This window comes from Charadrius vociferus, unplaced genomic scaffold (assembly GCF_000708025.1).
Source record: "Charadrius vociferus isolate BGI_N301 unplaced genomic scaffold, ASM70802v2 scaffold472, whole genome shotgun sequence".
Lineage (NCBI taxonomy): Eukaryota > Metazoa > Chordata > Aves > Charadriiformes > Charadriidae > Charadrius > Charadrius vociferus.
Genome location: NW_009647735.1, coordinates 3,142,407 through 3,166,072, shown reverse-complemented (window position 1 = coordinate 3,166,072; position 23,666 = coordinate 3,142,407).

Sequence of the window (23,666 nt, the reverse complement as noted above, 5' to 3'; positions counted from 1 at the left end):
ATCGTTATTTCTTCAAATGACGTTGAGGGAATGTTGGTTTGACAGGGCCAAGTACACTGCCCTGCCTCATTGTAAAAAGCACCTTGAGAAAAGAAATTGATCAAGAGGAAAGAAAAGTTTTAAAAATGTCTTTTTTATATTTCTTGTAAGCCAGCCTTCATCTTCCTTTCCTCTGTGCACTAGTCATTTGCTTGGTTTAAGATGGCTCTGGTTCTTCCCTGCACAATCTGAATGAAATCTATTGTTCTTGGAAACGATAAATGTACTTCTTTTGTCTAGAGTGAGGATTGGAAAATTGTAATGCACAATATAAGCTATAAAATATTAATTCAGAAGAAATAAGCCATGTTTTCCCCTGTGAGACTGAGAGATTACTATCAGGCTGAAAATCTTGCAGGATAACCAAGGCTTATTTGGGAAAGAAAAGCAGTTAAAAGGACTTTCAGAATGTGCATTCGAGTTGCTGTCTCAACCCTTTGCCTGACAGATACTTGGAAATGCATTTAGTTTTATAGATGAAATTTATTGATTAGTTTATGGCCTAGTGAAGACGTCATTCAAGAACGGTGCTACAAGCTTTCTCCTTCAATGTGTTGGTTGGATAAGAAGCAAAACATATAAAAATGTTCTAAAAAGTGCAAATGATGGTGCTTGACATTATTAGAAGCCTTATTTAAGAAAAACGTGCGGGTAGAAATCAGTCATTAACGGCTATTATGTTTAGTAAGTAGCAAGATCATCTCCGGGCTAGCTCTTCATAGTCCTGTTGTTCCTCTTGGTCATACAAAAGGGAAATAGCAAGGCAGAGAGAATATTGCCTTTTTAAGTGTCTGCTTCTTATCTGGTGAATATTTCAGAGAATCCCAAGCAGGTCTGCAAACGCAAATTGCTGAATCTGAGGCTTTTCTTCAAAATGTGGGACAGACTCAGTTGATTGAGCTGTTTCTGCAAGTAGTCTACAGCGTATAAGAAAGGTTAAGGCTGCTGAATAGGTAAATAACTAATTATTGTTTTGTCCATTTTCTAGCAAGTTAAAAAAAAATCTTGAAGTTTTGTTACCAAACCAATTTTGCTTTTAAAATAGTTTTATGATTAGGGTTTTTAAAAAACGATAGTGAAGTTGGACATGAAAAGGTGATTCGCATAAGATGTAGTAACAAAGTAATTTCAAAATACTAAAATTAAATGTTTTCTGATTTTTAAAAATAATCACAGAATCACAGATTATAATTGGTGTTTGCATTCCAGTGTAAACACTTGGAAAAATGGAGGTGAACTTGCAAAATATTTTAAAGTAACTTTGTTACCACCCTCATAAAACATAATGAACCTCCTTCTTTAAGGGATTACAGTGATGAGGTTTTATCCATCTTTAAGACTTAGTTGCACAAAATCAGACAACAAAGAACTAAGGTAACATTGCAGGGTAGGAACTGGCCGTGTAGTTGATCGGGTAGATTGTAGTTTACTCTTTTTTCCCCTCTGAAGAATTACTTGCTGGAAACAGTAAAGTGAAGAATATTGGATTAAAATGAATTAGATAAAAATGACTCTTAGCTCTGATGCAGCGTGACTGGGGTGGTGTTGAGTTCAGGCAGTAATGATGTATCACGGAATTAGGGTTTGGCTTCAGTTTGTGGTGTAGTGCGGTATTGTTGTTAGCGGATTGGTCCTCAGGTTAGCCATTATTTGGTCTTACACAGACGATTTCTGTCAAGAGGCAAAACTAATGATAATGCTTTTAATTTAAAAAGATAAACAGGGATAAATGTAGGAATACGTCTTGTCCTCCAAAACTGATAATCGGACATTTGTATCCACATTCAGCCCTTTGGGGTCTAATTTACCAGCAGTAAATCCAGTCCTGCTGCAGTTAAGACATTTTGTTTTTCTAAAAATAATTTCATTTTCTCCAACTTTCCCAAACATACTACATTCTCTCGGTATTATCTTTTCTGTACTTTTAAGTAAGCAATTGTGTTGGGCTTGATTCATTACAGTATAGCTTTAGCTTTACAGTGGTGAAATTCAATTGAGTTTGGTGAAATTACAGCGAGGTGAGACAAACACTGCAGTAATACGCTCAGGAATGTTGATCAAAATGATATGAGTTAGAGAAGCACAAGGATTTTGGAGAGTAATTATAAATATTACAAAGCAGAAGCCTTGGATGCTGAGGTTTCTCAGTGAACTTCAATACTAACCTCGTTCTTACTTTTGACATGTTTCATCTTTTTTGCTCAGCCTACTGCATCTGAATAATGAAATAGTGACTCTGACACTGAAGCGCTGATTTACTCTTCTCAACATTTCACACGTTTTCCTCAATTTTGCATCTGTTTTCTTGCTGGCAGCAACCTCTTCCATCAAAACTGTCAGTGTTTTTTAGAGCCATGAATTTAAGAAAAAATAGGGAAAAAAATCTCCCAAACCTCTGAAGTGACTTTTTTTACTTCAGAAGCACTTCATATGGTAGTTTTCTATCAAGAAGATATATAGGAGAGAGTTGAAAAAGAAAAATGGCAATTTGGAAGATCACTAGATAACGATACTTGCTGCCTGCTCTCAGCAAGGTGTCAGTTTTGCCAGCTACAAAGCTTTTGGGAAGGAACCATTATGCTGTTTATGTTGCAGGAGGACAAAAAGCAGGGAAGGATTAGGGTTGAAATGAGGACTAAGCTAAATCCCACTTCTAAAATATAGCTGTCAGCAAGCGGATCCAGGAGAAAGAGCAGGAACTAATAGTGCTCTAAAAGACATGCTTAGTTCTCTCTACGATAAAATAATATGCTGTACTCTGCTAAAAGGTTATTGTTCTTTTGATTACTGTAAATAACATATTCTAAGTAGGGTGTTTTCAACACAGACTGTAGCCAGGACAGGTGTTTATTTCTGAGATGTAGTTCTGAGGACACCACAGGAAAACACACTGATTAACCAAAAAGAGCATACCTGTTGCTGGTGAACTATGTGAAAAACTCTTCCCTTTTATTAACTCTGCAACTTTTTAAAGATTCTCTTAAACTGTGACTGTATGCCAGATGGAAATAAGAAACAGGAAGGATATCTGGGAAAATTGTAACAGCAATGAAGATCAGAGAGAATTTATGAAATATATATAATTTGAATTTTATAACCTATAAATCCTTAATGATAATATTGTTCTATGCTTCTCAATTTAATAATCTACTATAAATTTTACAGTTCATTACAATAGAAACTAATTATTCTGTTCCAACATTTGTCTTCAAGTAGAAGATGTGGGAAAATGAAAGCAGGCAGACACTTTAGTGGCATAAATTTAGAATATTTAAGTTTTAACAGGAAACTTTTAGAGTGTTACAGTACACGTCAGTGGGTGTTCTTTTCAATTTCAGTATATTTCTTGCTGTTTCTAAGTGATGATAACTTAAAAAAAGCAAGAAACAACTTCAAAAACAATTTCCAAGTATCTCAATTCAGAAAGTTATAATAGTACTAATTTGCTTGCTTGCTAATAGGGATACCACAGAATTCTTTGGGAAGAGAGAAAGAGGGTTTTGAGCTGATGGGGAGAAATGTATGTGGAATCTGGAAATACATTTCTCTGGAGAATCGGGTTCGTATATCGGAATGTGAGGCAAATATTAGGGAACTGGTTCATAACCATTCATTTCCAAACTGTATTAAAAAGTTTTGACTTGTGATGAGGCGTCAGATTCCTCAATGCTGTAGTATTTTCAGATCACAGATGACGGCAGCTGTTGCAACAGAAAATGAAATAAGTAAATTGCCTGGAAATGTCACTGTGGTGTCCAGCATGAAATAGCAGGAGAGGCGGGTGGCATTTTTTGGGATGTCCATTTTCATTAGTAGGTATGAATTTGCTGTTGCTGAGGCTAATCATATTGTTTCCTAGTCATCATTCCAAAGTTACACAGAAAAGATTCACAATTCACGCAGTCTTAAATATGTATTGGTGTGGATATGTAATATTTTCTGGTTCTGTATTTTTAGGTTGTGCTTATTTCATTTTCAGCTTGCAGCTTAGAGTTGGAAATTTGTTTTTTATGACCTCTGAGATTCCAAAGTAATCATTTTCTCAGTGTAAGGTAGGTTGCCAAGTATACCTTGAATATATATTAATAAATTTGATATAGCTTCCTTTCTACTTTCATAATCAAGAAGCAAATTTCCCTTCCATGACAATCAAGATTTTGATGATCACCTACAAATCACATTCTTCCTAAAGAAACTAGAGATAATTGGAGATAAAACATACTTTTCCAAATGTGACATTGTAACTCTGATAAATTATTGTTGAGATCTACATTCGAAAAGAAAAGAAGACTCATATTAAAAAGAGCTTCCAAAGTAGTTTTGAAACCTAAGATGTAAAAGACTTGTTATGAACTGTGTGCACAGAAAATCTCCTGCTGTTACTATGTTTCAAGATGCAGAAAACGGACAACAACAAACCAGGCAGAAGAGAGAGAGGATTCCTATTTGCTAATTGTTGTTTGTTGCTTCAGAGCATAACACTAAGTTTTCTGGAATAAAAAGGAAATAAATTCTTAATTCTTTCAAATGTGACCTTCACTCAGCTGTTTCAGGCCAGAGTTAGCTGTGTTATCTCAAATCCCATTTTGTATTTCTGTACATGTAGCCTATTCACACACACCATTTTGCTGTTTCACTTCCTCCTGGAACGGCCAGGAGGGATCAAATAAGGTTAGTACTAAGACCATGTCCTGAAGCAATGTCAGAGAACGTGCAGAATTTTTTGTAGTAAACTACAATCATGTAAAACTGAACATTATTATTCTGTGTAACCTCAGTTCCACTGCAAAGGCTTTCTTTTGTTCAAAGCTTTTTTCTTTTTTTCTTTTTTCTTTTTTTTTTTTTTTTAAATTTATGTGCTGTAAACAACATTTGGGATATTCTGTGTCAAGATGAGGAGCGGTATCTCGTAAAATGATCCTACCATGTCCTCTGCCCCAAAAATAGGGAGTAGCGCTGGCAACTGGCACAGGATTACAGAAAGGTCTTAAAATTCCAGAAAGACATTTCCACTGATGGATGAATTTTCCACTGCAGATTTTGGAATGGCCTTTGCTTTCTGCAGGCGCTAAGCTATGGGATCTCAGTAGCCCATAGTAGTAGTTGAAAGACATTAGTCTATATTTTATCCTCTTGTTATTGTATTACTTAACTGTCAAGGGACACTGGGTGGCCACTGAAGTTATGTCTAGCCTGTAGGCAAATCAGTAGAAGGTGAAAGTACCTTGTATATTTTATGCTTTCCATGTCATATGTTGCAAAGAATTTCCAAATTCAGAGTTGAAAATGTGTCTGTTAAACTTTTTGGAAATGAAATCTTATGGACTATTTAGCCATTATCAGCTTTAGTGCCAGCAAATTTGTTCCCCTTGGTGGTTTTAATATTCATAAAATTAACATTAATGACTCCATACCCCGTGAATTTCTATCACTGTTTAGATTCATTACATCTTTTCTAACATATTCAGCTCCTCAGTCATTTTCTCCATCTCATTGATATGGTGTAACATTTTTCCAGTAAATTGAATAGCTACCTAATCCCTCTGTGATCATTTTATAGTAAACTGTGAAGTTTATTTCCAGAAAGCAGATTGTTAACTGTGAAAATCTGCAAATTATTTATCTCCTAGAAACTATTTTAATGCTGATTTAGTTGTCAAGTATATTTTTATATGACGGTTTTAATTAAGTTTTTCAAAAGGTTTCCAAGCATATGGCCCTATCTCGCATACATTTTGAACTAAAAATATGATGGTTAGCTTATTTCCTGCATTTTGTTTGTGTGTTTGTTTTTTGTTTTGGTTTTTTTTTCTGGAGTATAAGATGTGCTGTATGTATTGGAATAATGCTTCTTATTGACTTCTTACTCCATCCGTGGTTGCAAGGGCTTCTTCCTCCTTCCAATTATGTTTGACCCTGGCAAACAATGGTGAAGGTGGGAAGAAAAAGTGATCTGAGCCAAAATGTACAAAGTGGTTATGGTTCTGTATGTGAGGTTGAGAAAAGATGAGTTTACTGCAATGAAAGGCTGCTTAGAAGAATATACTGCAGAGGTACTGCAGAGTGTCAAAGTCGGATTCTTTTTGTGAAGAGACTACTTGGCTCAGCAAGAGTGAGCTTTGTATTCTGAAAACTTCTAGTCAGGAAATCACCACTTTATTCCAGAACTGGAAGATTTTTTCCCTTAAAAAGCAGAAAGTAATGGAAGATGACATATGACTACATTTTATTAATAGTTTGCGTTAACCAGACCTATCCATGCCGACCATTTCAGTGTATCCAAGGCTGCGTACAGTTTTTCCAGCCTTCTTGCTGTTACAAAATGGTGTTCCTCTGTGATAACCTCACGTTTCCCTCTTCCATTAAATCGACTTTGCTGCTTGTTTGTACAACTGTAGAACAGCTCTTCATACTGAGACAATTGACCACTGCTAGCTTTGAATATACCGTGTCTGTTCAGCAAGCCTGTGCATCGTAGAGTCAAATATATACATGCATGTCTAACATTCTGAGTGTTCATTTCCTATGATGGATTACCCCACCCCTGCTACCCTAATTTACAGACTGATAGGCTGTAGCTATACTAATAAATCAGAGGCATGGCACAGGCTGTGTTCACACTATCAAGTTCACTGAGCTTCTAGAACAGATTCAAAAAAGTCAGAATATCTACAGGGAATAGTCCATAGTCTGAACTAAATTCTGATATAGGATTTATTTATAACTCTACCAGAATTATTTTAGCAATTTCATAGTATAGGCAATTGAATTTCAGTCCCGGTAATTGTTTATTCCTTTGTGCTGTTAAATTTAATACTGTATGTGTAGCCATTGGGTCTATGTGTGTGGAACCATTTCTGTGGCAGCCATTCCCAGGGGTGTAGTGTTTTTATACGTGTGCCCAACAGCACAGTCGCGTGGGTAGCAGATGGGATAAAAATGACTGAAAGGCTACAAAAAGGTAAGTAACTCTTACAGGTCCTGAAAATCTTGTTGCTGATGGTACTCTTAAAAAGTTTGAAATACTATAATGAATTCTACAATTATAACTTAATAGAATTATGAACATATTTAGGGAATTGTTGAGGAACTAGTGCGTGTTCAGTTACTGCAAGCTTGTTTGCTGTGGCGGGAATCTCAGCTTTACCTATCATATAACCTAGTTCTTCTCTCAGAAAGTTATGTCCCTTGTCTTACTTGAGAACCCCTTGCCTCAGAATCTTCAAGTCCTTCTCAGGGAAATGCATTGGGCAAGATTGTATGTAGCAAAAAGAATTAAAAAATAATGCTAAGTGACTGGAAAATTTTCATATTATTTCTTTGTATATTAAAACAATACTTTAACAACAGTGAAAAATTAGATCAGGTGAAAAATGGGATTCTAATATTTCCACTCAAAACTAGAGAACAAATATTCAGCACTACTTCTGCCAGCAATGAAGATGTTGTCATTCTTCGTTACAGTATGCCAGGATATCTGTTAAGCAATTTTCTGTGGTGATCTGGAAAGCTTCAGATGTTGCTGACATTTTCTGTGTTAAAGTGATATACTGGAACAATTGCCTGTGGGTGTATATAGCAATATGTTTCTTGCAGTCCTCTTCTGGTTTCATCTTCTAATATGCCTGAAACAGGTAGTACTTTTCTTTTTTTCTCCACTCTCAGCAATCCTATCCATGTCTTATGTGCAGTGTCATTCACTGATGAGTACGCTCTGCATGTTGGTATGTGTATGTATTCGCCGAACACTGCAGATGAAGACGTCTTGGCTATTTATAGCTAAAAGCGGTTATTTTTACTCTGAATTTGTAACGGCTCCAGCTGTGATTGTTTAGATAATATATAATGTTTATTATTCTCTTGTACCATCTTATCCACAAAAAGCTTCATGCCTTCTAGGGGAGGAGAATCTTCATTAATGTTTGGTAAAGCAAGCTGGTAAATGCAAGCTAAGGCCCAAGCACTTATGGCATGGTACCCTTTCTAAGTATGAATAAATGTGAAACTCTCTTGGAACAGAAGCCATTAGTGACTGCCTCAGTCCCATCTACTAAACTGCACTTTTAATACAGTTTGTTTGGTTGTCCTTAGTCTTTATACACAAACGTGTAAATTCTTTGTTCCTAAATCTCTTGTTGCACTTCATGGTGTTGCTTTCACCAAGGCCCCTTCTACCAGCATTCTTCTGTATGCTCATGTATTAAGTCCAGATATTAATCTGTCCTGCAGCTTGTTCTGTAATACACTTCCAAATCAGCAGTACTCTGTTATTGTGCATGGGCAGGAGTAAAAGACTAGTTTCCTCTCAACTGTGGATGGTTTTCGACATGTTGTAGCCTAATGCTTCGCTTTGGCATTTAGTTCTCTGTTGAATCCTTTTAGAAGTCATCTAAACTTTGTTGTAACAAACTCCTTAAGAGGAGGCACTGCCACAAATACTGAAGTAAATAGCCAGTAAGATCTGTCTACTTGTCTTCTTCCAGCTAGTAGCATGATAATATTCTGATTTTCCTGCTGCTGTTAAGTACTGAATAGTCAAGAAAAAGGTAGAATATCGTGGACCAGAAATCTGCATTAATTAGGCTGGAGGGTGTATCACAGTATACCACTGTCAGTATCACTACGTCTTTGGATCGAGTAATTTCAAAGACTGAGATTGTGTTGTGAGAGCAGTAAAGGATATATGCAGGCCTATTTTGTAATACCTTGGCATTAAGATTTTAACTATGCTTGTTATTTGTGAATATGCTGAGAAGATGATTACTTGCTAGATTAAAAAGAACCCTTTGATCTTGGATTATCTACTGCCTGTTGTCCATGGAGACTGATATTAAAACAGCTAACTTCTGTAAAAGTTCGCATAACACCAGTCTTGTCTTATCTTTACATAGGCCCTTTCATTAGTTGAAGCAGAGAGAGATCTTACTGTTGTAATTCAGCGCCTGAAGACCCTCTGAGGTCGTAACAAGAAGCAAAGCACTATTATGCTACAGGAAGGCTTCAGTTGTCTGCTCACCTCACTTAAACCCCAGCACAGACATAAAAATGGATTGAAACAGATTAACTCAGCAGTGAGAGCTGTGTCTATGCAGGGAAGACATGTAATGTGCACCAGTGTAAATACAGCCAGACAGAACAGGATTTTCAGAGGTAACTACCAAAATTACATTTGTGACTTCTCGTTTTAATACCGTTAGCAGTTGGCTCTCTTACAGGTAGAAAATTGCTATCCAGTTATGTGTGTGTGGCTGAACTTTGACTCTGCTACTGTAAATGCAACTGGATTCCGTGATCTGACAGCGGAGCTACAACAGATCTAGTTCTGGTAATGTGAATTAATGTGGGAAATTGGGGGCTGTGTTTCATTCATAGTTGATACAAGTTGACAGTCAGAGTAACTTTGTGCTGAAATACCAGAGAGTGCTGAAAGAGAGAAGGTGATATGACGTGTTTCATTTTCCGCTACAGGGACAGTAACATCTGGCCAAGTGACAATGAACAGCTGGGGGAAGTACAGCTTGACACTGCCACAGCTGTTTGCTTAGTGAGTGTGAGTTGGAGCCTTCCGTCTCCTGCCTGTGCAATAACCTCATGACTTCACTAGAATTAGACTTGAGGTTTCTACTTGACTTTTTCCTAGGCTCCCTATTGCCAACAGGAACTTCACGTGCTTCTATTATCAGAATGCTGTAATCAAAATAAGCGTTTTGTACTATTCTGCTGGATTCCTGAGATGTTATGTTAGATTTTACTGGGCTGGGGGAGCATACGCACGCGTGTGTGTGCCTGTCTGTCTGTTAAAACACAAATGCACTCTTTAAACAGACAACTTACGTAGTTCTGCGTATAAATCTTATTTGTATTTGGAAAGCTTGTGAACACACACACAAATAAAATAAAGAAAGGGAAGGCTGGTAAAGCATTTTTCCAGATTAATAGCAAATTTAAACTTTAGTCCCTTCCTGTAATGGCAAGGCATATTTGGCATTTGTGAGTTCATCTGCAGGCACATCACTTGATGAGATGTCCTCCACTGTAGGAGCTTCTGGCATATCTGGCAGCTCAGTCACTGACATTTTCATGAGAACTGTAATGCTCCCTCTTAGAGCTCTGCATAGAGAGATCTGGGTGAGACGTGAGCTAATGACTGGTGATAGACAGGAAACTAGATCAGATGAGATAATAGTCTTTTCTGACCTTAAAATCTTGCAACAAAAATAACAACAATAAGTCAAAATACCTGAAAGTTTCAAGTGTGAATGTTACAAAAGAATAAAATTTACTTTGCTTGCCACTTGCTACACTGCTCTTAAGTATTAAAAGCTTACTTTGATAATTCATAGTATGCAAAGGATTGCAGTACAGTCATATAGATTATGAAGACAGCATAATACTTTTCTTCACCTTAGACTTTAACTGCATAGCTTACACACTGGGATTTTGAAGTTCTGAGTATTATTTTGATCGCCCGTAAATCGGCTCTTGAAAATAGCTTTTGCTCAGAATACAAAAACTCCCGTGGCTGAGTGTTTATGTACATCGATGTTATTTATTCATCATGGTAGTGATCAGTGGGATTACCACCTATGTAATCAGGACATTAATTTTCTGTCATAAAGTTTAAATCAGGTGAGAATTATTAAATGCATTTTCAAATACTAAAACTAAGCTGTGAAATGAAAACATACTATTTCTGCATTTACTTTACTTATTGCATTACTACTTGTTCCTGAGCACAAGATGTAGGATCTTCTGTCTTGCTTTTGGTCTTGCTACCAATGGTTTATTCTTTCTTTTTACCTTCTCATTGCTTAACTTTGCGCTTCATATTGCAGATTCAGCAGAGGTGGGCAACTGAGACTTAAAGTTGAAATAGGCTTTCCAGAAAGCAGTCATTATTCAGGTTTTTTTTCACTGAACCTTCCTGTCATATTGATCTATAGCTCATTCATTGATTGAAATAGATCACAAGCTTCCTCCACTAAGCAGCTAGCTGTCACTAGCATGCTTCGGGCGCAACTGGGTCCTGTTCAGGAAAGCCCTTGTTGGGATAAGCTAGGATGAGTTATCACATGCATTCGTTGAATATTCCAAGATGAAAGATGACATTTTTGCCCCAGTGAAGTCAGCAGGAGTTTTGAAATTCAGTAGAGTTGCATGTTCGTATAGGCTTTCCGTTTCCAAAATCCTTGGCATTCGATGTCTTCATCCTATTCCTCCAGTATAAAGATGAAATATCCAGGCTCATAAGAGACAGAAAACACAGTTTTAGCTGCCCAAAAGATCATTTTTAGTAATCAGGATCTCCGCACCATTTATTTGTGACTAGGTCATCTTCTGGTTTAGGAGATTAAATTTAGTTTGTCATATCTTTCACATAGGAGCATCTCCCTGCTGGACTGGCCAGCAAAAGATCAGAATACAGGGGTCTTCAGAATGCCAAGACTTCATACTTAAGGAGCATAAACCCAGGACAGACAAAGATGTTTCCAAACTAAGGTTCTGAAGATTGGACTTAATGGAATAAACATTCCTCTCTGGCAGAAACACAAGCTTATCTATTTGTATAGTTTCAATCTTACCTGTACTGACTCAAGAAGCTATTTTGATTTTCAGTAGGTTTTACTGGGCAGATACCATCAATATGCTCAGGTTCAAATCAGGAACAGGACTTGGAAGAAGGCAAAATACCAACTATGTGGTTCTAGTAGTTCTGTACCATATGTAGAAAGGTGCGTAAATACATCTGTGTATACCGTACATGTGCAGTGTACATCCCTGCTTCCTGTATTTAGCTTTGGAAAAAGCTGAAGCGCCATCTCCTCCATCCACGTGTAACATGCTTAGCATTATTTGAGTAGTACGTAACACTATCATACTAATAACAGAGTAAGATTTGAAGAAAGTATATTGACTTGATTTTCAATTAATTGCAGGGTGTATGCACAGAGCGTGGATGTCTTAGGATTCACATTTCACACCTTGACAGCCATTCCTGTTGTATGAAAGAAGCGTTGCAAACAGGCTACATAATCCTCATTGCTGTGATACTGTTACGCCTATACAGAGACAAGCCCCTCGGCAACATGACGCAATGTATTCTGGGACCTGTGGTTCCCCTGTGAGGCTTTATCATGATTCCTCTCAAATACTACATTCTATGCTGCTACTTTCTGATATGTGAGAGATTGTTATGTGGGTAAAATCAGCCCATGTCCCCTTAAGCATTAAGGAGAGGGCAAGCGTGTAAGCTTAAAAGATGTGCAGTGTCAATGCAAACATGGAAATCAGTAGTTTCCAAACATGGAAGTCAGTAGCTGCAAATCAGTTGTAAAGTATAAAACTCAATGCATGAGAATAGTAATGAAGTATTATTTACAACAATATTAGAAATACAGATTAATTCCTTCTGTCACCTTGGTTTAAAACCTAATGAATGTACGCCAAGATGGAATGGCAGTTCTCCAGAAGCCCGTCCTGTGATGTCTTCACCGTCAAGTCTTTCGTATTTATTATCTCCAAGGTCCAGACTGGTGTCTACATCAGGCATAGGCAAGCAAAACTACGAAGACTTCCTCTATTGTTTTCTGGAAATTACTGTGGCCTCTGGAATGTGTTGCTTGCTCTTCCCCTTCCACTCACACTCTCAGCTCCTTCGGCAGCGCTCTGTAGCCATGTCCCATCTTCAGTAAGGGGAAAATATGATAATGAGGAGACAGATGGGATCCTCTTTGTGAACTCTAATCTCTTTCACTTTCATTGGTGACAGGTGCTGAAATGAATTCTGTGCTAATGGGAACTCCTGAACTACTGGGGTAAAATTTAAATACCTGGCAGAGGAAAATTATCATATGGTTAGAGTACCAGCCTTTGGTTCAGGAGCTCTTCTGAAGACTTTCGTTTGATTTGTGGCATGACACTTAATCTTCTGTACTTCATCCATAAAGTGTGGATAATATTGCCTTCTTTTCTTAGTCCAAGAGAGGGTGATGATTCACACAGGCTAGAAAGGAAGAGACATACAAAATTATTGCTTGAATTTTAACAGGCTCATATTAATGTACTGTGCAGAGGACCTGGAGCACATATTAAGTGAATTATTGTTTTCACTTCCTGTGAGCCGTTGTTTCTTTTCAGCCCTTTAACAGCCCAATGTTTCTGATACAAGGTTTACTCTGAGCAAACACTTTTCCTCTCAGAATTGCTTTTATTTCAGGTTGAATGAAAGGGGAATAAATGAATAAGGAACTAATACAAGATCAACACGAGAGAGAAGGCAAGAACCATTCTCTATGTCTCAGCCATTTTGAGTAGATTTTTAGGCCTGTGTTGAAGCAGAGAGCATGGGACGGCATTATTTAAAGGGATGCAAATGAAACGGAGAATCAGGTAGCCCATTTATACCTCCATAACCCAGGAAACCCAGTATTTTAGCACAAATCTCCATCTATCTCTGCTGCAGCATTGCATAACACTCATAAACTAAGAATTATCCACTGTTTATATATCTTTTTTCGTTGTCAGCCAGGTGAGGTGGAGGTCTGGAAAAAGAGGGGGTGGCATTAGGGATGCAGGGGGGTGTCAACACAGGCTGAAGACCCAGACCTACCTGCCTCTAAGGGAGGTGAATGCAAGAGAAACAGGTTTTGCAGATGGCTGCTTTCTTTGGTTCTGCAACTGGGTAACTTCACAAGCTCCATGGCGATAGTCCCTCACAAAAAGTAGCTTATTTCTTAGCCTAAAAAGTCTACTGCCTTCCTCCTTCCACACCCAGTTTCCTCAGAAAGGCATTATTTCTTAGAATTTCTTCCCCCATTTAATCCAAATATTTTCATCCAGTTTCCTTTAACATCAAACCTGGTATCTTATGGCTCAATATTTTAGGATGTTGGGACTGAATTGTTTGTATGCTCTTGGATGTTGCAGTGCCTTTCCTTTCTCTTATGATAACCCTTCCATTATATATTTTTTTCAACTACTCTCTTAAAAAAACTTTCACTTCAGTGCTGAGATGACGTGCTAAATGTCATAAAATTATTTGTGAATTTCTCGTGAATGTTCTTGAGAATCAAAGGGCAATAAGGGGCAGAAGAATGCTGATAATACATGACTCGGCTATGTAAGGCTCTTACAACAGAAAACTTTGAATTCAGACAAGAGTAGATTGCAGAAAACACTCTTATTACACAAGTATAAAGTTAAAAAGGGTTACTGCTCTTGGAATCCAGCTTACTTGTGAAATTTAGGAGTATTATAAACCCTGAAAGTTTGTGACAGATGTGACATTTAGGTGGCCTTGGTACATTTAGAATAAACTTTTCTAAAAACCACGATGGAAGTTTTTATTTTGTGTCCCTTCCTTTCTGATACTGGATGGAAATATCCAGATATTTTTTCTCTTTAAAAGTTATGTCTCTAATCATCATTCAAGGACCTTTGAAACCTTGTATGTAACAGGAAGACCAAATTAACCAAGAATGTAATTAGGAAAATCAAATGTTGCTTATTATAAAAATGAGTCTTTGTTTCAGCTCTGTGATTTAGTTTCTTAGCATATACTTTCATGAAGTTGTTACACTTTGCGCAAAATGGGGATACTCAGTGGGGTCACCACAAAGTGCACAAAGATCAAGCGCTGTTTTCTCTTTCCTTCCTGTATGTGGGTTAAGAATGATATGGCATTTTTATACAATATGTTAATGAAAGGACACAACTGCTACATCACAGGCTTTAGCCCAGGACTATGCAGTTCAAGTCTAAGACAGCTCTGTAGTACCGCAGGTGGATAAAGAAGGATACAAAATGGCTTTGCATGATTATATGGATAGGAAGGTGCAGATGACTCTTTCTGTTTTCTCTTACCGTGTATTTATTGAGCTAAGGACTGTGTGCTGTTCCCTTCTCTCATGAACTTCTTAACAGAGTTCCTGTTTGCTCTATATTGCCATTTTTTTGATAACACAAGGAACTCTCCTGATCTGTGCAGAGTTTAGCTGCAACATAAGCTTTTTAAAGCCAGAAAAATGGGAGAGTTTTTCTCCTTTTTAAAAAACCCTTGCAGTATAGCTCGTCCTTGCTACTGTAAGTCTGCGCGGTGTCACATACCACTTCATCTAATGACTCTTTGTCAACCTTGTACACAGCAATTCATTTTTAACCACAAGCATACCTTGTATCGGCAATGAAGAGGAACGCTTCTGCATATCTTTTAGCTCAACAGGAGAGTATACAGGAGAATAAATACATCTTGAGCGTATAAATATTTTCTTTCTTTTGGCAACAGGTTTGCTAGAAAATTACACTTCGAAATTCGTGAGAAATTTCTCCCTGGAGGCATATTTTAGAAGTGATGCTTGGGCAAAATACATTTATGGGGGAGGGGGCTCTTTCTTTGAGTACAAGTTTTCTGGGTTTTTTTAGTACCTGTGTTATTCAGTGCTGAGTGCATCGTTTCTTAGCGTGATCCAAATAGATATGCGGCTAAGAAGATTTTATATTACAATGTTCAAAGAAAAGGTCGCTTTGCATTGAATGTTTCTTGCCCTGATTTTAATTAAAAATTCCCACAAGATTTTCTTTTCTCTTGTTTGTTTGGCTTTAGGCATTTATTTGTTGTAAGAAAGGGAGAACATGAAGGATTTCAGATATTCTCTCTTCTCAGAACAGCTTGTAAATCACCCGGTAAACTTACTAATGTTTAATGCTTTCTGATGGCAATAGCTTCAGCTTTGTAGAGATATTCTTTTTGTTTTCCTCCAGTTCTCTTGCGTGGATCTTGGCGCTTTGTCAGTGGATTAAGAATACTTACCAGGCTCATAAAGAGCAGGCAGGAGCTGCAGGAAGGTTAGCTGTGTTATCAGCTGAAGTAGGCCAAGTGCTGGGATCACACGTGCTTGTCCCCAGCTTCCTGGCTCAGCCAGTATTGCATGTGTGAGGTGGAGGGAGGAATAATAATCTAACTTCAGCTCACCTTCCCACACTGTTCTCAGATACTGCAGTGCAGACCCACCTTGATCAGCTGTTGAGGCTTAGCTCCTTCAGCTGAACTGGGGAAGCTGCAGTGCAGACTCACGTCCTGCCAGCCTGGTCGAGGAGGTGGTGGAGAGTTGGGGCTGTCTGGAAACATTGCTGATAAATGTGCCCGTGTTCTTCTGGCAGATCTGTGAGCAACCCATGAAACAGCATCTCTGAATTATTCTAAGAAACGAATCTATTTGAAGTCTGTTCTATGAATGTATGCTCGTCGGACTCAAGAGAACTGATATACTGCGAGGTCTGTTACTTGACAGTAGCTGTTGTGGAAAGTCTATCTGGTAGTCAGACAAAAACTGAAATTGTTGTTCTTCATGAAGAACTTCGAAGGTAACCACAGTTGACCTAGCAGCCAAAATGGACATTTTAATTCAGCCTAATTAATATTATGAATGGAGACATTTGGAAGTTAAGTAAGAGTTGAAAGCATTTTATGTCCCTGTAAAGTTAAATGTTACATTTGTTCTTAAAACTCGGAAAACTTGTTTTTTAATACAGCGCTGTTAGTTTAAAAAACCCAAGCTGATATTTAATGATGACTTTTAATGCAGTGCCAAATGTCTTAGTTTTCAGGCTAATGATATTCAGGAACAGATAAAATAGTACAAAGAAATGCTACCTACCTATTCATTTCAGTTGCTGATTTAATACACAACAGGTTATTGTTAGCTCAGTTATGTCCCTCTTCCTATTCATTTCCATTTTATGTTGCGATCTTCTGATCCACCATGCTGGCTATGTTGTGGGCCTGGAATAGCAGTATTTACTGCGCCCCTGCGAAGGACTGTATCTGTGGTGGGTTTCCACTGAAAAATGAGAGAAATGTTGCAAAGTTTGGTGAGGACAGCCTGCAATAATTTTCCGTACCAGAAAAAAACCAAAACCCTCTGCAAAAATCAAATTATCCCTCGCCTTACAGCTTATTTAGCAAAACTCTGTCATGCTAAAAGAATTTGTTTTTATCGGAAAAATGAAAGAAATAATTTTACATGGAAGGATTTTAGCTTTCACATTTCACTGATAGTGTTAAAGAATTACTCAGGGTTTCAAAACAGTGTAGTTGTAAGTCAGTTTAATCTACCCAGCATCTCAAGATTTCCATGTATCAGGTACTGTATTTTACTGGTACTTTCTTTAGGGTAGAGCTATATCCTAAAGAAAGGGATCATCTTGGACAGACTAGCAAGGTTGTCATTCAAGAAGCATAAACCTTCTCCCCTGTGCAATTAGGGAACAAGCTCACTACTGACCGACTAACCCTGCCGGTTATGCTTCACTGAGGAGTAACTTGTCAAATGTCACTTTTTAGCCTGAAAACTAGAATTCCTGAATGCTCTTTAAGATGAGTAGCTGCTGCAAGGAGATTTGTTTCCTTCAATAAAGAACCCGCTGAAAGTCACAACCACAAGGTTACTAGGTCTTAGAAGGGTTTTAGGGCTCAAATCAGTCATCAGCTAGGGATATTCCTGTCTGCTTGGCCCACGAGCAGCCGAATTCAAGTGTAGGGTGGTTGTTGTTTGGCTGAGAAATAGTCACAGCAAGGTGGGCGATTTTCTTACAGCGATTCATTTATTTGTAAAAAAAATATTAATGTTTTCGCTTTCCTTGAAGAGGGGCAGGAACAAAATAAGCAAGCAGTGTTCCTTCTCTCGCCTTTCTGGAAGGCCTCTACACGGGACTCGGAGTCTGTGCTGCTTTAGGAGGTACAGAGCCGTCCTCAGTTCTGTGCGACGGTTTTGTCTCCACTCTGCACCTTTGAAATAATGTAGAAATTACACCTGTTAGCTCCACGCTTCTCTCTGACCACTTTTTCTCAGGTGGTAGCACCAGGCATCCTCTTTTGTGATTTTACTATACAGAGGAATTTAATCTGAGTACTTAGTATTCATTTATTTAAATGAGATCAGTTAACATATTTGCTTCCAACTCCCATAGAGGAAGACCATTAACACCTCATTCCTAACAATGTGTCTACAAAACTCTGTGCATATCAAGTAGTACATGGAAATTTCCTCTGCTTGCAGGTTAGCCACTAGACTGTTGATATTATTCCTAAATTCTAGTAGCCTAACAGAAGAGTGTGCTCTTGCCGAGAAATCTTACTAGAACTATTAGGGAAGGCTTTTGTAAAATGTGTTGCATGCATAATATTGTACATGATCAAATCAGTTAGTGCACCTGCCTGGAACAGCTGTATTTTATTGCATGAAGCGAGGACACCTCTGAAGATTTGGCTGAAATAGGGTACGATTATGAGTTTTGTGCTAGGAAAGGGTTAATGCCTTTTGCCAATTGTTTGAAAGCTGGGATTGATGGTAGCCTGCTAAGGAGTGAGCTTGACATTTAAGAAAACTACAAATACAAGCAGGTGAAGCAGTAACAAGCAATAATTGCAGGCCAATTACCTTTTTTAGCGATTGTCCACCAATGAACATGAAATAAAATAAAATTAAAAGTCTTACCCCAACACAGAGACTATAGGTAAACTTTTAAGGCAGAAATTTTATAGAACAACTCAAAGTAGTATTGTGTCTAACGTTTATTGCATTTGCTGGTAAGCTTGGAAGTTTTCTTAATAGGATGGTCAGGAATCAGTCAAACTGAGAAACTATAGCCTGGGAAAAAAAAGTACCCTTTTGTTCTCTTTTATTGGTTTGAATTTTCTCCAAGTGAGTAAGTCAAGCAGAACAGGAAGTCTTGAAAGCATTTGTTCTCTTGCTCGTCTAAACTTGGCTGCTCTGCAGTGCTAAAATCCCAAATCAGCAGCTGAAGAGGTGAGATTTAAAAACTGTGGATACAGCTTGAAATAAATAAGCTTTTAGAAAACTGAATTTTGGTGTTTCTGTGTTAGAAATGAGAGAAGCTGCTTGTACCTAGGTTAAAATAGACAGCCTCATCTTGATGATGTCCCCTTCTTCCTAAGCTTTAGATTTGTATTGTATTTTCATTCTTCGAGGATACGATGCTTTTCAGCTCCCCAGGGTTCCCTAGTATGTTTGAAGTTTTAAAAAGCTGTTGTTTTATTTCTACCAATCCACAACTGCTTGGAATAATAAGAATTTGTTTGGATACTTTTAAGGAGAGAAAGAGGGAAATATTTGTTCCTTAGTGTTTCTTGATGCACAGCATGTGTAGATCACTAGAGAATGTGTTGCTGTTTTTCTCTCTAGCTTTCCTGAGGAGATATGCTGGGGGAGCATGTCGTCATCTTCTGGGTTGCAGGTCAGATCTCTCATAACGTGCTATGTAGAAAAGGAAAGGGAAAGGTACAAAAATGTAAAAGCATCCTTTAAGTTGAACTGACTAAGGTACACACATGGCTTTGCTCTGTAGCCTGTTAAACATGGTCATGTCACATGTTGTGATTTGACTAACTGCACTCGATGCAGATTGATGCATGCACTTCATTGCTTTCCAATCTGAAGTGTACTGACTCCTCTAACAGGCAGTTCAAAGTTAAAATTGCCCTGTTGCTTTCTGCGGCTTTGTTTTACACAATACAATACTACACTTAAGAATTTTGTTGCTCACATCAAAATTACACAGATTAACCCGACTTCTGTGAGAAAACATTGTGAGGCTGACAGCTTGTTTGCTAATCATGAAATAGAATATTGATAAAAACGTAGAATGGGTTGTCTTTGATTAGTTGGCTTAAATATATGCTCTGAACAACATTTAAGGCAATGATTAGTCATTTTGTGCTTGACTGAGTCATTTTAGAAGTGAAATAAAACTGACTTTTATGAGAAACAGTCATAGAGGAGATAGCTCAATATGTGTGTTTTAATTGTTGCTGCTTTTCTTTTTATGAGGTTTCAGAACATTCTGTGTTTTTTACGATTCACTGGTGTGCTGGGGACCAAGGCTTTATGTACAAAGAATAGTAACTGGACGAGAGCCAAAAAGAAAAACAAACACACATTGTTAAATTTATAGCCCACATGAAATACATAATTCTCTATTCTGCTTATTAACCTCTTCTGCAATCTAGTTTGCATTCAGGAGAGGAAATCCCTGACTAGTTAAAGGGCACTGTGTTATGCAGTATAGTAATATTAAAATACAAGAAGTGTAGCTTGGTGGAAAGAAAAGAAAAAAGTCCCTCAAACCCAAAGGATTAAGTGACTTGTCATAATAAACATAGCACGTGCGTGACTTGGTTTAACGTTCTTTTCTGGCAAGTGACAGGTCATTTCTTCCTGTCACCCCTCATGGTTCCTTGCATCCTCACTTGAAAAAGTTATGGCCTGATCTGAAAATATATGTCAGTAGTGAAATGCAGTGGGATTCTTAGGAATGAGTGGTAGTCCAGGACAGTGATGATAAGTGGTGGTGTTTGGAATGTTTTGGGTTTATTTTTTTAAAAGATTTTATTTTCATTTTGTAACTATATATTCTTCACTATATGTAATTTGAGTGGTATTACCCACACATTTAATTTTTGATGAAACCTCCCTAGAATAATGTGTGTTTTAAAACATGATTATCACAAGCCAAATATGATTATTTTCAACATAATTCTGAAAAATGAAACTTGCTTAAATACAAAAACGTAGTAATGAATCCTGTTCTACTTCATGACCAAAACTGTTTGCACTTCATGTAAAAACTCCATAGCATCTTGCAGGTGAATGAAGAAATTGATAGAGGTTTGCCAAAACCAAAGAAAATGCTTGATCACCTCATTCTGGGGATGTGACTGTTGTTCAGGTGCCTTCCACAATTCTGTCTAGAAGCAGACACAACTGTGGAAGGCATGTTTCCAGGCAGAAAGTGAAGTAGTAATTTATACCCCAAGATTAAATACTGGGAAACACACAATGAAGTATTTCGTAGTTTCTCGAAGAGGAAGAATTCATTACGTTTTCCTCAGTGGTAATTCAGACTATTCCCTTCAAGTCATTATTTGCTCAGAGACGATTTTGCTTCTTTAAGGGAAGCATAAGAAATATCTCCCTGGGTGCTTATATTAGTATTTGTTTAGGGTAGACTCCTGTTTGTCTTCCAGATGTCTTCATCTTTGCTGTTCAAGGAGAAGAAATTCAGAGTTTACTCGGAAACTTTACCTTTGTCTCGTCAGAAAATGCTGATTTTATTTTACAAAGTATAGAAGGGAACACAACAATCAGATATACACATTTATGAGATATAAGTATTAGCGTTCAAGTGGGGTTGAGAAAAAAGAAGGAGCACTTTACAATATTAACAGACCGATGTCAACTATTTGCATTTCTCTCTGAACATGTTTTAATTTTCAAGGGACGGCTGTAGGAATGTAATGTCAAAACAGGATATTTTGCAAAACTAAGTAAACAAAATACCGCACACATTGGAAACATTGCTTGCAAAATGTAACTTGAGTTGGAAAGAAAAATTGTCCCTTATATAATTGATGGAAAGAGAAAACTAAAGCATTCTAATCTGCCCCTAGCATTATACCAGAATGGTCAGGGTTGGAAGGGACCTCTGGAGACCATCTAGTCCAACCCCCCCGCCAGAGCAGGGGCACCTACAACAGGTTGCACAGGACAGCGTCCAGGCGGGTTTTGAATGTCTCCAGAGTGGGAGACTCCACAACCTCTCTGGGCAGCCTGTGCCAGTGCTCCACTACCCTCAAAGTAAAGAAGTTCCTCCTCGTGTTTAGATGGAACTTCCTATGTTCAAGCTTGTGCCCATTACCTCTTGTTCTCTCACTGGGCACCACTGAAAAGACTGCTCCCATCTACTTGGCACCCTCCATTTAAATATTTATAAATATTGATAAGAAATATATTTTGTGTTTAGAAGGAAATTCCAGTTTGGGGTCTTCCGTAGTCCTGGACTTTTCCTTTTAAAGATAAAATAGGAATTCAAATCAACAGAAATGCTAGCAGTTAATTAAAACAGTTACCTACAATTTTATTACATGGCGAAGGAAGGCTTGAACTGGAGCATTTTTTTTCTGTTGTCCTGAGCAATTCTGGATTTGAAACGGCTTCATGGCTTTCATCATTCTCCATAGGAAGATGAAGCCATTGAAGAGAAAATGGGGATTACAGCTCCTGCAGTTCCAATCCACTTAAAGTTTTTCGTTCAGTGCCCACTGGTTTATGTATATAGATAAACAATGTTGGTGTCGTACATCACGTCTTTTTTTTTTTACTTTATACTCATAGAAATTGATAGCTGTGTATTTGACCATGTTCATCTCTCCCTCTGTAGTCTTTAAGAAAGCACATTTTTATTAGGTTCTCTCTTCTGGTGAATCAGTTCTGCAAGACAGGGAGCACAAGCCCCAAAACGTGTTTCCGTCTCCATGGCAGCACACTCATCACAACATCACTGTGTGCATGAAGCAGTTTATTTTAGTAGTAGCATATCAGGAATAAACCTCTTTTATCCATAGCTATTTTTACTCGGACCATCATCTAGGAAGCATTTGTGTCTAGAAGAAGAGTTTGTTGGGAAATCAAGATGTAAGGATTTACTGAATTCTCAGAGTATTAGAAATAGTTGTTTGTTTGTTGTTGGTTTTGGTTTTTTCTCAGGGCTTAGGAAAAATTAGGAACTGGTTGTATCCCCATGCTGAACTAAAACACAGTCGTTCCTTTTTTCCCTTTTACCAAAAGGTAAAGTGAACTTACAAAGGTATTTTCAGGTGTTATGATTAGCTGATGTCTGTTGGAGGCAATACAAGCTATTGCACAACAAAATGCTCAAACATAGGGGCTGGTGGCAGCAGAGCTCCTGCGCTGAGTACAGCTCCTCCTGGAGCACGAGGAAGGGTGGCCTTCAAGGCACCACCTGTGCTGTTTCCAGCTTCTCCTCTGGAGTTTTCTTCAAGAATGGCAATACAGAGACATTCTCCGTTTCCCCCTTGTCTGCCTCTTGAGAATAGATGTCTGAGAAAGGTAAGAGCAACCACTGCTGAAACAAAATGCTGTAGTTAGGAATGAGCTGTCTGAAGGAATTTTGTTTTTTTTCCTCGGTCATGGCGCATAAATGGAAAGGGGTTGGCAGCACTTATCACAGTAGAAAGAGCAACACTGTAAAAATTACAAAAGAGGACTTGACAAACATGTAAAGTGGTTTTTAATTTCAGACACCCTGGAGCATGATGCATTTGAAAATTTTTAATTGGGAGCTTGAAGTTTGATAGATTTAATTGCATAAGATAGTTGAAGTCCTGAGTCCAATGAGTATAAACAAGAATGTGTATAGTTTTGAAGCTTTCTTTTAATGTTAGAGAGCCACCATGTGCATAATATGTGCTTTGTTTGTATCATCCATGCTGTTGACCCCTCCTTCCACAAGTGACCGAGGTAATCTAATTTTCAAAGCCTGTATTTTTGTATCTTGGAAGCTATAAAATGCACATATTAAAGGAATATGAGTCAGGTAATTCGTAAACCTCAAGCCCTCAGGAACCACACAGGGCTTTTTTGCTGTCCAATATGAAGACTGGTGGCACTCCATGTAAGTACCACATGCTGTCAGCTGTCAAGTTAAAGTCACTCTGCTATGTTCTGAACCGGGTTAGAGCACGCTTCTTCAGAGAAGAAAATTCTGAGCTTATATCATCTGTTAGGTTTTGGCGAGGGGGTGGGGGGTGG